Genomic DNA, 14,208 nt, shown 5'->3' on the forward strand with positions numbered 1-14,208 from the left:
CAATAATGTGACAACTGTTGTGATATGGGGGACCACATAAGCATTTACCCCGTGTCAAACAAGCAAACTGATGCCACCGTTGTTAATGTCTAAAAGAGTACCATGCTGTATAATTGAATTGACCTTGGAATACAATAACAGAATTAAGTGCAATATTCAGTAACAGAGAAAACAATCACTGATCATCCTGGTCTCTTGCTTCAGTGTCCCTGAGACAGGAGAAAGGGAGATAAGATCTATTCTGCTTTGAGACCAAATACCTGAATAATGGATCCAATTCTCAGTAAATAGGATTAGTTACCATGGTAACACAGATACTGACTGACGCACGCACACACGCACACATGCACTGTTGCATTGTTGTGAGGTCCCAGAAATGTAGGTATTCATTCATTTTCCACCAAGGTGACTTACCAGCTGAAATTTTCCCATTTCCCTCAAAGCTCAGACAAACACAATATGTGGTCTGTGGTCTGATAGAACATTTCTATCTCCCAGAATTTGCACAACGCTACACATTTCACTCTCCTCTCAGTTTATGTAATTTCCTTAATTATAACTTACACTAATTGACTAATACTTCACCCTTTGTAAGGTTTCATGATCTGTTTATAAATAGGTCAAATGGCATTATTTCTAACCTGAATCCCATGGCTAAACACGCATATTTCCCCCCATTTGACACGTGTGACTATTACTAACCTTCAATAAGACGCAATATTGCCCAAGTCAAATACTACCAATAGAACTGTTCCTGACCATTGAGTGAAGTTTCTCTCCAAACCTAGCTTGTTTTGTACCTGGCCGAGGGAGGAAGCTGTTCAGTCAGCCGCTAAATAGAGAGCAGCCATGTGATTTACAGGGGAGAGAGTCTCTGTCAGTCGTCCATTACACCTGAGACTGAGATCACTCTAGTATGGCTGTTCAGCAGCCCACTCGGGAACATAAACACCACTCCTTCATGGCTTTCTCTGACTTGTGATAGTACAGTATATGCGTAAGCCATTACACACTCCGTCTGCACTTCAAAATCATCTACTGTCCTGTGAGTGTTAAATCTAAAGTATCATAGAATAGAGACAATCAAAGGAAATATGGTTAATCCAAGAGGAAACCCTTTCTTCAATGTGTGTGTGTGTGTACTGTAATATATGTAATATAGACGGTAATTGTAGGTATTATCAACAGTAAAAATCTCTGAAACGTTTCACTTTAGTATACTGTAAATTATAGTGCATTGGATGAAAAATGCTGTATTTCAAATGGTATTGTAATTGTCCCCCACAGAATACAGTACCGTACCATATCTTTGGAGCACCAAAAACCTTTCGACCATTAATTAGTGGGTGCATGGTATTGTTGTTTCTGGCTCATTAACCAGTTTTTCGGTGTCTTAGAAGAGGCTATATCGGATGGGGCCACAGTGTCTCCTGACCCCTCCTGTCTCAGCCTCCAGTATTTATGATGCAGTAGTTTATGTGTCGGGGGGCTAGGGTCAGTTTGTTATATCTGGAGTACTTCTCCTGTTTTATCCGGTGTCCTGTGTGAATTTAAGTATGCTCTCTCTAATTCTCTCTCTCTTTCTCTCTCTCGGAGGACCTAAGCCCTAGGACCATGCCTCAGGACTACCTGGCATGATGACTCCTTGCTGTCCCCAGTCCACCTGGCCGTGCTGCTGCTCCAGTTTCAACTGTTCTGCCTGCGGCTATGGAATCCTGACCTGTTCACCGGACGTGCTACCTGTCCCAGACCTGCTGTTTTCAACTCTCTAGAGACAGCAGCAGTGGTAGAGATATTCTTAATGATCGGCTATGAAAAGCCAACTGACATTTACTCCTGAGGTTCTGAGTTGCTGAACCCTCGAAAACTACTGTGATTATTATTATTTGACCATGCTGGTCATTTATGAACATTTTAACATCTTGGCCATGTTCTGTTATATTCTCCACCCGGCACAGCCAGAAGAGGAATGGCCACCCCTCATAGGCTGGTTCCTCTCTAGGTTTCTTCCTAGATTTTGGCCTTTCTAGGGAGTTTTTCCTAGCCACCGTGCTTCTACACCTGCATTGCTTGCTGTTTGGGGTTTTAGGCTGGGTTTCTGTACAGCACTTTGAGATATCAGCTGATGTACAAAGGGCTATATACAGTGCCTTGCGAAAGTATTCGGCCCCCTTGAACTTTGCGACCTTTTGCCACATTTCAGGCTTCAAACATAAAGATATAAAACTGTATTTTTTTGTGAAGAATCAACAACAAGTGGGACACAATCATGAAGTGGAACGACATTTATTGGATATTTCAAACTTTTTTAACAAATCAAAAACTGAAAAATTGGGCGTGCAAAATTATTCAGCCCTTTTACTTTCAGTGCAGCAAACTCTCTCCAGAAGTTCAGTGAGGATCTCTGAATGATCCAATGTTGACCTAAATGACTAATGATGATAAATACAATCCACCTGTGTGTAATCAAGTCTCCGTATAAATGCACCTGCACTGTGATAGTCTCAGAGGTCCGTTAAAAGCGCAGAGAGCATCATGAAGAACAAGGAACACACCAGGCAGGTCCGAGATACTGTTGTGAAGAAGTTTAAAGCCGGATTTGGATACAAAAAGATTTCCCAAGCTTTAAACATCCCAAGGAGCACTGTGCAAGCGATAATATTGAAATGGAAGGAGTATCAGACCACTTCAAATCTACCAAGACCTGGCCTTCCCTCTAAACTTTCAGCTCATACAAGGAGAAGACTGATCAGAGATGCAGCCAAGAGGCCCATGATCACTCTGGATGAACTGCAGAGATCTACAGCTGAGGTGGGAGACTCTGTCCATAGGACAACAATCAGTCGTATATTGCACAAATCTGGCCTTTATGGAAGAGTGGCAAGAAGAAAGCCATTTCTTAAAGATATCCATAAAAAGTGTTGTTTAAAGTTTGCCACAAGCCACCTGGGAGACACACCCAACATGTGGAAGAAGGTGCTCTGGTCAGATGAAACCAAAATTGAACTTTTTGGCAACAATGCAAAACATTATGTTCGGCGTGAAAGCAACACAGCTCATCCCTCTGAACACACCATCCCCACTGTCAAACATGGTGGTGGCAGCATCATGGTTTGGGCCTGCTTTTCTTCAGCAGGGACAGGGAAGATGGTTAAAATTGATGGGAAGATGGATGGAGCCAAATACAGGACTATTCTGGAAGAAAACCTGATGGAGTCTGCAAAAGACCTGAGACTGGGACGGAGATTTGTCTTCCAACAAGACAATGATCCAAAACATAAAGCAAAATCTACAATGGAATGGTTCAAAAATAAACATATCCAGGTGTTAGAATGGCCAAGTCAAAGTCCAGACCTGAATCCAATAGAGAATCTGTGGAAAGAACTGAAAACTGCTGTTCACAAATGCTCTCCATCCAACCTCACTGAGCTCGAGCTGTTTTGCAAGAAGGAATGGGAAAAAATGTCAGTCTCTCGATGTGCAAAACTGATAGAGACATACCCCAAGCGACTTACAGCTGTAATCGCAGCAAAAGGTGGCGCTACAAAGTATTAACTTAAGGGGGCTGAATAATTTTGCACGCCCAATTTTTCAGTTTTTGATTTGTTGAAAAAGTTTGAAATATCCAAGAAATGTCGTTCCACTTCATGATTGTGTCCCACTTGTTGTTGATTCTTCACAAAAAAATACAGTTTTATATCTTTATGTTTGAAGCCTGAAATGTGGCAAAAGGTCGCAAAGTTCAAGGGGGCCGAATACTTTCGCAAGGCACTGTAAATACATTTGATTTGATATATTTGTTGCACCTGTGAGTAAGAATGTTGTATCAATTGAACTCATATGTGATTATAACGCCCCAACAATTTAGTGGTCATAAACAGTCAAATTATGATTTTCATGAAAATTGATGATATTTGTATGAAACCACATGACGACCAAAGTATAAAAAAAATGATTGTTGCTTCTATATTGATAAAGTTTGATCATTAAGTTACTGGTCCCCTCCCCCATGTCTAACACTTGGATTCAGGATTATTAAGAGGGTAGGTTGACATCCCCTTCACCCTAACCAACATCGGAGAAGGCGTGTTTGCAGAGGGGTGTGGTTTATATATCTACATAGATACTCTACATTGCAAATATATCCTGAACAAAAATACAAACACAACATGTAAAGTGTTGGTCCCATGTTTCATGAGCTGAAATAAAAGTTCCCAGAAATGTTTCATACACACAAAAAGCTTATTTCTCTCAAATGTGTTTATATCCCTGTTAGTGTTCATTTCTCCATTGACAAGATAACACCTTTGACAGTGCTGTCAGTCAAGGCAAGCTCATGAATATAAGCTTGTTTGCTTTTGTCAATTTTTTTTGCATTTATATCCAAAACAAATATTATGGGTGATATTTTAGTTGCTTGGAAGGCTATTTTACATGGGAATCAGAGTGACTGTTCGGGAAATTGAAAATGTATAGGGGACAGATTGGAGGGACAGCAAGGCTTAAACATCAGATGGTTGAGCATTTTGCCATGTCCTTTTGATCTGTTTTGCCCAGTTTGGATTCCTTTGTTAAGGCCTCTAGAAGTGCAAGTGACATAAAACATAAAATATTCATTAGTATGCTATAAACGCCTGCTTGCAACAATCCCTTGTAAATACAGTAAAATACAAACTCCGTCCCTTAGTGAATTTAATTCATTCATCCATTCACTCCAATTACGGTAGCATTTACTTTTTTAAATGGCTAATTCAGTAAATTTGACTGTAATTGTACTGTGTGTCATTACACAGTACCTGCATTGATGAAGTATTTATAATGCAGTTGGCATATTTTACTTGCCACCATGCTGCCTGTGAACTACTGTCAAATTCACAGCAACCCCTGTAATCCTTAAGAGTTTAAGCAGGGGGGATCAATTACCCATATTTAACCCCTGCCTTTGGCACTGCTTACAAATATACTTCCATCATTTTTTAAAAACTGGTACCGGACTATCTTCAGACGAGTCTTGTGAGGCTTTGTGGAGAGCAAAACATCTCGCCTTTCCATAGCGGGGTCATATTAGTGTGTAGCCCAAACTGTTCGGACTCTACAGACAGAAGTTTGCAGATCGTCGGGCACCAACAAAACGGAGAACAACATCGTGATTGTCTCATCTTTCCATAGAGCCGTACTAGTTTTGACGACCAAACCGCTCAGACATTTTCGTGAGAAGACCAATTTTCGGAATGTCTCATAGTCTGACAAACATCGCTGTAGCTCGGCAACCTTCCACCCCAGATGCGGAAGGCCACCATTGGCGGATGTGGTGGACTGAGATGCAGCCCGTGCAAAAAAAACAGACATCTCTAGTTTAAATAGGCAGATTTTATGCAGATTTTTAAATTATGCTAATTACATTTCCGCGGGGGAGCGGACATCGACTCTAGGCTGAAGTATGTGTTTGACTTGTTTCTGAGCTTGATTACACTGTGAGTCACCTGCTCTTATAGCCTTGATATTTATTGGCAAGCAATAAAAAAATGCTGGTGCAGGTACACACACACACACACACACACATTTTTTATGGGTTTACTGTTATGATGAGCATCGAAAAGTAATTTAGGCTGGCAACTCTGACACCCAAATGGACGTTGTGGACAGGGAATTAAGAAAGTCCACAAATAAGCGTTGGGCCGTTAGATTGCCTCTCAATGTCATCCGATAAATCACGTGGGTAATCACATGTGCCCTCTTCCTCACCACTGCCTCCTCATCATTGTTAGAGTTCCGGTCTTTTTTTCAGCATGGGCCTCTTAATAGATTTCATCTCCACTTTTCCTGTTGCTGTTTACTTTATTTACAGCCTGCATTAAACTGTCCAACCACTTGAGTGACATTGCAATGAAGAGAACATTAGATAACAACTTGGATGTCAAACATGGCGCAAACTGATTATGTATGGGAAATACTAAATGCTGCAGAAACAGGTACAGAAAAAGTTCTAGGAATGATCTAAGCTATTTCAGTGATAAGCCCACTATGCAATGTCATAGTTCCCTGTTCCCAATATCCCCTGCTCATAAGCCTAACAGAAATACTCTCCAACTCATTTCTGTCTCTGAAATAAGGCCATAATGATATTGGTTCTCCAAGAGTTGACTGAAATCCATAACCTTCACCAGCATAATAGACTGATGCAAAAAAAAAAAAAGCCTCAGGATGAGAGAGTTGGATGACAAACTGAGCAGGGCAAGTGATAGGACTGGCAGTGTAATGGATTGTACCAAGGTAGAGAAGGTTCTCAAAAGGGAACCGTTTGAGTTCTGAAGAGGTCTGCCTGTGGGTTCATTAAGCTATTCTCCAGAATTGACTTTCTGTGTAATTTACAACTCTGCCACTGCTCATTTCCCCCTCTGCCACAGTCTCCCTACTCTGACTGTTGCCAAGGCAGCCTGTCATAGTGACAATCCGCCTGAAAAAGCTCAGTCAAACACTCACCTGTTTTTCCCACTGTGACTGGACACTGTGCACAACAAGATCCCTCGATACAGTAAATGACTTCACTCTATTAGTGTAATGAGTATAGACTACCGATATTACATTGTCTCTTGCCTTCCTCATTCTACAGCAATGGGTCTAAAGTAACTCAAGGACCATGACCTGCAATATGCAAAAGGTCTCTCTCTATAACCCTCACTCAAAGATGTTCAATGGCTTTAGGTTCAGTTTATTCATTGCCTTCTGTGGAATGTGGGACAACATGTCACTATTGTCGGCTGCGATGTCCATGTTGTAGCTAATGTTCAGTGTATGAATTCTGTAACATGACATTACTAAGACTGAGAACACCATTCTTCTTCCAACACGGAACTAAAACCCTTCCCTGCAGGAGTTTTCTCCTCACCTTGAACAAAGGTGTGGTGTGGGACAAGGGGAGGAAAGGGAGCTACAGGCGTTTGTGTTTGGGAGCATTGCAAATACCAAATGGATAACTGTGGAACTCGAAATTGCCTGAAAGGAATCACTTGTCCATGATGGACAGGGAAACACTTTTGCAGTGACTGGATTTAATTGCTTTCCAACGTACGGTCGAGCTACACATTATTTACACCAATCTCTCCCAACACAAAGAGGTGCTAATAAAAAAAAGATCAATCCCTGTCTGGTTGCAGTTCCACTTGATTGGTAAGGCTGGCACGTTCACTCTAAAAAAAAAATGCTGGGTTAAAAACCTTCCAGTGCTGGGTAAACAGTGGACAGAACACACGTTGGGTTATTTTTGACCCAGCCAGTTGGGACACCCGTGAGAGTAAATGTTATTCCGGTTAATCTGTTATTCCGGTTAATCTGTTCTGTTGTATTGTCCATACAATATATGTTACGATTGAGCACGGACACTTTTGTAGCTTAATGACACTTGCAGAAGTTGAGTTTCTCAAGTAATTACATAAATCCCAAAGTTGGGATAATTATTACTTTTAGGATATTTAAACAATCATGTAAATGATTGCGTATTAAAATATATAGTGTGTAAAATAGTGAAGGGGCATTTTAATTTGCGGTATACTAACATAATATGATGAACAGGTCACGGTCAAGGTTGGCCAAAAAGACCTATCTGAAAGGCACGGCCCCATTAGGTCACCACTTCTAAAGACTGATCTACTGGGTCAAGCTACTGTAGCATGAAAGTGAATAAAAACCCAACTGATAGTTAAATTAACCCATGTTTGGTAATCCAAAGAATTGGCCTACTGGGGGCGTGGCTTTCAGAAAGTTATTTTCGGTCATTCATGTTCATCATGTTAAGTTGGTAAGCTGAAAATAAACATGTTCCTTCTGTTTTTGCACATGAATTATCTTTATATAAAATTCATGACACTATTATAACATAGTGGTAATTATCCCAACATTAGGACATGCATAGGCACTTAAGAAACTCATACTCTTGCGTAAGCCTTATTAAAACTACAAACGTGTTAGTGCTGAACCTTTACATGTGCTGACAATACAACAGAACTGGATTTACATTTACTCTCATGGGTGGCCAAAAATACATGTCTGAAAGCCACACACCTGCTAAGTCACGCCTCCAGTCTTCTGCTCTGCCCTGTTGGATCATAGCTTAATAAACCAGCAACAACAACACCACTTAAAGAAAAAAATGGGTTCTTTGTGACCCAACTGGCTGAGTCAAAATAAACCAAAGTGTGTGCTGTCCAATATTTACCCAAATTGCATTGTTTTTAACCCAGCATAGGTGTCATTTATCATAATTTGAAACCAACTTCTTCATAAAAGATGGCTCTCCCATATAGGACATTCAAATCTCCTCGATAGAAGGGAAAATGGAAGAAAAACCCTCTGCACTGGAGACAGACGTTGGGATGAGTGATGATAATGCTTGTAGTCAGCTCAGGGTTTGCCCATGTGTGAAGTCAACAGGTTCCCCTTCTGAAGACTTAACCTGAAGATCTCATCCCTCTGTCTACCCCCACTTATTTGACCCCTGTGTATTGCCTCAGGTGATTGGTCAAATCCGTGGGCTCCAGGCCAATCCATTATCTACTGCAAACCTGCCTTGGTCTGCAAAACGCTTGCCCCCAGCCTTACCCTTGGACATTGGACATATGTCTAGCTACTACCTCTCTTGGAATATACCAGTGTGAGACAGATGGTATCAATATTGTCAGCCTGTAACAGCAGTGTGAATGTCACCGAGTTCAGTATCTATTTGCATCGATCTGCAGATCTGCGATCTGAGGTACAGCAGAGATATATCAATTTGATTTAAAGGTACCACCAAACATCTCTCAGTTTGTCGGGTCAAAGCAGGCAATCATTACACACATGCTTACGGTTGGTAATGCAGTGACTGAGCCTTAGTTGTTTTGGGTGTACTTGATTTCAAGGGATGCTCTTCTTCCCTCGTTAGAATCTATGTCATGATTAGAACTCTTAGTACCAGGTGCTTTTAATGGGAAGAAATTAGCATTTGCTTATGTTGCACTCTGCAGGGGAAGTAAAACAGTGTCTCAACTCTTCATTAGCACAGATAATCACCGGTCCAACTATTATTAGTGGCTCCTTCAACAAGCAAAGTTTTGAATCATAAATATACATAGTACATTTTGGTTATCAAAGGTATGCTTCTATCAGAACTGATACCATGTGATGGTGAAACATTCTTTGGCACCGGTGAGTGGGGTTTAAGGACAATTAGCATTTGAGGGAACACATTCTTGTTTCATCAATAACACTTTTTGAAATATATTCACTAAAATGTCTTGGCGGTTGTCTGAGACATATTTGCTTGGTGGAAATCAAAACATTTGACTACAAAGAGTCTGAAAGCGCTTTAAGTGCTGAAATGCCTGTCTTTATCAGCATGATGACAGTCCATTATGTGTCTCTCAAGGCTTGCCTGAGACAGCCTGAGTCTGATTGGAAGGAGGAAGAAATGGAAATCATTTGCAAATGGACAAAATACTCAGACAAACAGAAAAGGCAACATTCCCAACTGAGTTAGTGACCGGAAGTGACCATCTCCCAGAACTGAGAATTGTGCCGCATTTTCAATTTACTGACCCTTTAAGTTTTATGTGTGTCTGCAGTGTACCATTTTAAAGATATCCAACTACTGTACATTATCTGTACTCTGTATTAGATTCTCCCTCTCTGTTCTCCAATGGTGCTATGTTGACAGCATGTGAAACATCAGTAGTCTTGACTTGACCCATGAGTAAGGAATCTCCTCATCCACCAGACCACCACCCACTTTCCTTCCCTGCAGTACTCCTCTCATCTCTGACACCACAGTGACGCCATGTTGGTAGTTCTGCGTCTCAACCTCTTTTTTTCTACAGTGCATATTTCTCATGCAGAAGTAATGCACGATGAGGTAGACAGGGAGCGCACACAGACCTGCTTCTGATTTTTCCTCCCCTGTTCTCACTCAGAAAAACACAGCTGTGAAGTAGCCCTGAGGTATGTATATGTGTGCTTGTGTGTGTCTGTCTATGTGTGTGTGTGTGTCTGTGTGTGTGTGTGCGCAAGTGTGCGTGCATGTTGTGCACGCATGTGTGTGTATGTCATAACGATGCCTCAAACGATTTGCCTTCCACAGTATGTGCATATACAATAGAGAACTATCTACTAAGACTAGCCACACAATTCAGTTTGATTTGATGCGTACCTCTGCTACAAACTCAAGGTTAGATTCTTGTAAAATTACTGAACCTCTCTGGCCCTCAAGCTCATCTGCGTTCCCCTGCAATTTCTCTGCCTCACCATGCTTTTCTCATGATCGACATATATCCATAGCACAGACAGAAGAGCCTGTCAGTTTGTGCATCTTTTTTATTGGCTTGTAATTTCATCATTAACATATTGTACTCTGTTTAAGGTTGATGCAAGGTGCACTCTTAGAAAAAAAGGTGCCATCTAGAACCTAAAAGGGTTCTTTTGGCTGTCACATAGGGAAACCCTTTGAAGAACCCTTTTTGGTTCCAAGTAGAACTCGTTTGGTTCAAGGTAGAACCTTTTGTGGTTCCATGTAGAACCTTTCCCAAGGAGGGTTTTTACATGGAATCCAAAAAGGTTCTACCTAGAACCAAAAAGGGTTCTACCTGGAGAAATTTAGAGGCTTCCACACATTCAGATTAGAGGCTTCCACACATTCATAGCTTATTCTGGACCACAGTCCCCCCACAATTTAGGAAGACCCTGATAAGAAAGTGTGCAGTTTGTCAAAAAGTACATAACATTAGTTACAGTATCATGTTACCCTTTATTATGCATAAAAGGGCTTGTATAATCCTTTGTGTAACATCAATTCAAGATACCCAATATCAACTTCAAAGAATCTCCCAGAATTCAATGACAGCTTTTAATCTTCTCTGGGACTCACTGAAATTTCTCCAGTTCTGTTTTAAGGACGACAGGACATACCCACCAGCTGTGTTTTGCTGGGACAGACGTCCTTCTCGGTGCCATTGAAGTGTGTTTGGAGTGAGGCTGATAAAACAGAGAAGACTAATTGAGACAGAGACTGCCCCTAGCCTGCATTCTTTGCCCTTCTGTTGACTGAAGACACTTTGGTAATTACAGCTGCCAGAACACACCAATCAGTCGAACGATTGTGCAATCACAGGTTAAGTGCTACCATTAAGGGGGATTCTAGGATATCTAGCTGTCATTAACGCCCCTGCAATATCTTATATTCATAGTCATAATTGAACACTTTGGCTACATCATGTTGTCCAGACACGAGGATGACCCCATGAATTGTCAAGGACAATCTTAATCTCATCTGTACTGTAACTATGTACCTGCAGCTTTTTCCATCTTTTTCTTTGAGACGGATTTCTTGCAAAAAGTCGACAGTTTCTTACACTGTATGTACCTGGTGAATCAATATCCTTCCCCCTTTCCGCTGTAAAAAGACTGGTGATTTTTATTTCCTATTTTGCTTTGTTCTGTTTGGGGAGGACTGATGTTTTTGTCTTTTTGGAGCCATGCAGTGAGGTTACAGAGATGAACAAGAAGCTTAACTGACAACTGCATGTTGATGGATCTGTCTGTCAGACAGGCTTAGGTCCTTCCCCTCTGAGATTATGTGATATATTAGAAGTCTGAGAAAACACATCAACAATCAACAATTTGACTAACAGCATGTCTGAAAACCATATCGCCTCTGGCTCTAATTTTCACTGTTTATTTGAGTTCAATCACTTGGTCTCCTATAAGCTTAATGTGTAGGCTAACTACTGCATATTAGAACATTGGGCAATTCAAAGGAAATGCAGATAAAGGGATAACCACCAATATACCAGTTTTAGGTTTGGGGAGGAAGGTGTAACATGTATTCTCCTCTGGGCTAGAAAGAGTTGTCCAACCGGAGCCTTGTTGTCAAATAATTCATGTGAGACATGCAAGTCCTCCAGGTGGGGAAGTCAGACAAAGAAATCGATTCCACCCAATCATTTACCAGTCTGAACCGGAACAAACACATTAACTCTCTATGAACCAAGATGCCATAGTTTGACTCCAAGGAGAGTGCTCTGTCAAAACGCAGTCAATTCTAAGAAAGGGAACATTTGTAGATACCTATCCCTGTAGGTAGATACATATCCCCATTGCTGGCTGAATGGTTCAACTTAAAACATGCTTCAGGCTGAGAAGTAAATTGTCTCCGAGAGGTAAATTATATGTTCAACTGCATTATTTAATTGGGTGCCAGTGCATGGTGTCTATATTAAGCATGGTTCACGCCCTCACCCTCTCCTGGCAGAATCCTCATTACTCCCATTCATAGCACTCTCCTTTAATTGCACAGTGTTTGTAATGGAGAAAGCCCAAATAAAGGGTCCTCCATATTTGATGGCTCCTCCATCCACTGTGTATGAATCTTTCAGCAGAGGTGCACTTGATGTCTGCAGCCCATTGAATTATTCAAGTCCGGGGAAGCACTCCATAAGAGGAATGACGAAGAGGCAAAATCAGATAGGGTTAATGAGAGAGACCGTCACGCTAAATATGTCTCTCCATATTAGCCACAATCTTTCTCTCTTTCTTCTTCCTATCTTTTCTTCATCTCCTTTCTGGTGGTATTCTGGAAAAATTGCCCTTTATGCCCCACTGTTTTCTTAACCTTCTATTGCACATCATTGCCCTCAGGCAAGACAAAACCTTTTTGCCCCTGACATCCGCCCATATAAATAATTTAAAAAATCCTACACATGACAATATGTGATGACATGTCTGTAAATAATCCAATGAGGTGCAGAAGTTGGTATGATGTATACATTTGGGGGAGGGACATTATTTCAGGAAGCAGAGTGACCTGAGCGCATGGCGTGAGAGAAGGGTAAGATACATTTCATTCTTTTGCATTTTTAAATAGATAACTTTGTTAGGTGCCTCCCAAGAAGAGGTATGTGCAGGAGTCAGGAGCAGGAGAGCAAGGAATTCCAGTCGTTTATTATAAGTCCCAACCCACTGTCAACAGGCGGGGAAAATCCCGAAACACACGAAGGAGAAACCTCTACTCCTAACACAGTACCAACGGTACAACGACTGTGAGGGGAAAAAACCTGTGGCGCAAACAAGCACCCATAACAGAGCTAACACAGCAAAAATAATCCCGCACAAAAACTAGCAGGCAGCGGAGGTTAATGAACCCACTGAAATGAACTAATCAGACACAGGTGATAACAACAGACAGACAGACACAAACGAAAAGTAAAAATGGATCGGTGGCAGCTAGTAGGCCGGTGACGACGACCGATGAGCACCGCCTGAACAGGGAGAAGAGCCACCTTCGGTGGAAGTTGTGACAAACTTCACAATAAAACACTTGTCTAGGAACCACTAAATAGGGATTTTTGATAGGTTTTGAACATAGACTGTTTTTATATATATTTGATTTAAAAAAAATGTTTTGCCTTGGGGCATTTTGCTGTTATGCTACTTTTTTGGTTGCCTTGGGCCAACAATGTACAGTTAGGCTACTTTTCAGGGCAATATCAGGATCAATGAATGACATGTAATTTAATGTAAAATGATGGCTTTGGTCAATGTTTTGAGCCTAACTGAGCAGTAAGGATCACACCCTATGATAGAGAGGACAGTGAGCTGAGGACAGCGAGGAAGAATGGACCCCAGAATCAGGTTTGAGGTTTCTATTATGTTGCACTTAATAAATGTTCTGAAAATATTGGATATTCATTTTGTGTTTTAGGACCCTTATGGCACCGCTTTGCCCTGAGGCAACAAAAATTAATCTGAGTGAGAAGGGTAAAAGTTATTTTTTTAATTACTGATGCATTATCAGAAAGCCTTCCAAAAAATAGGATGGCATATTTTTTTCAATTAAAAAACCTAAATGTGTGCAGTAGAGGGTCTGTAGCCCTGAATGACTGGCCTAATTACCTGCTAATTTAGTGGACAGACCAATGACTCAGAGCTGGGATTAGTGGGTAGACATACAGAACAGAGAGTAGGTTCTGGATGTAGCCATGCAGAGCCCAGAGGGCACCTCCATGGGTCCCCAGAGCTCCGAGATGGTCATTGCTGTTTCATTGAGGGTAGTGGCTTGTTTTATTACTCTGGATTTGTTCATATTTTACTGAAGAGTGATTCTATCACTGCACACTGCAAGGCCACATATATCAGTGGAATATATCACAGGCTGAGATTAACTGTCTGAATACACAAACGTAC

At 41.2% G+C, this 14,208-nt stretch overlaps 1 protein-coding gene across 4 annotated transcripts in view; it reads right to left on the minus strand.

Annotated features, from left to right (window-relative positions):
* The window catches only part of ralylb (RALY RNA binding protein like b), a 155,175-nt gene that overhangs the window by 87,382 nt on the left and 53,585 nt on the right, over window positions 1-14,208 (minus strand). The gene's annotated exons all lie outside the window — the stretch shown is intronic.

This window comes from Oncorhynchus mykiss, chromosome 15, assembly GCF_057628025.1.
Source record: "Oncorhynchus mykiss isolate SJ-2025 chromosome 15, ASM5762802v1, whole genome shotgun sequence".
Taxonomy (NCBI): domain Eukaryota; kingdom Metazoa; phylum Chordata; class Actinopteri; order Salmoniformes; family Salmonidae; genus Oncorhynchus; species Oncorhynchus mykiss.